The following is a 730-nucleotide window of genomic DNA, read 5'->3' on the forward strand; positions in this document are numbered from 1 at the left end:
TCACTTTTCCAGCTGTTCCAGCAGTGGGTTGCCTTCTGAGTCAGGGGTCTTAACGCTGTCGGTCCTGACTATGCAGGTGGGGTGATGCCGATTGAGCATCAGGATGAGCTGCTGCCACTTCTGCTTCAGCTCCTCCATCTGGGTTTTCAGCTCCACATTCATGAGCTCCAGCCACTCAGATTCCCACTGCAAACACTCCTCCTGCTCCTTCTTCTTGTTCTGGCATGGGGCTGCCACCACTTTGTTCTTTTCCCGGCACCTTTTCCTCTTCCTTATCTAGCTCACTTTTCACAGGTTGAGGCCTCTTGCCCAGTTTCACCTCCAGGAAGTGCAAAGGAGCGATCTTGGCCCCAATGTTGTGGATGTCAGAGTATTTCAGCTCCTCTGCAGTCCGGGCGGAGCTGGGGAGTCCTGTTAGGGGGCCAAGCCCTGGCAGAGAGCCCACAGTCATGGAAGGGTCCGGGATCTGCCCTGGCATCATAGCAGGAGGCGTGGCAATCCAGCCATGCAGAAGCCATGGGCAGAGGTGGCCACCCTGGGGTCTGGGCCAGGCTGCAGGAGCCTTGCCTGCTCAGGAGCCACCATAGCACCAGCCCCGCCCTGCAGTGTCCACCACCACCAGTGCCTCCCGTTGTAGCTGCCAAGCATCCCTTCTACAGTCTGTGGTGGGTGGCCTGAGTCTCCCTCTTGGAGGCAATTTTGATCATGGGGCTCTGCCTGCCTGCCTTAT

The 730-nt window shown here is 57.8% G+C and overlaps 1 pseudogene; it reads right to left on the reverse strand.

The window, feature by feature from the left end:
- LOC103302968 (jun dimerization protein 2-like) lies at positions 1–508 on the reverse strand (annotated as a pseudogene).
- Positions 509–730: the final 222 nt, after the last annotated feature.

This window comes from Eptesicus fuscus, chromosome 4, assembly GCF_027574615.1.
Source record: "Eptesicus fuscus isolate TK198812 chromosome 4, DD_ASM_mEF_20220401, whole genome shotgun sequence".
Classification (NCBI taxonomy): Eukaryota; Metazoa; Chordata; class Mammalia; order Chiroptera; family Vespertilionidae; genus Eptesicus; species Eptesicus fuscus.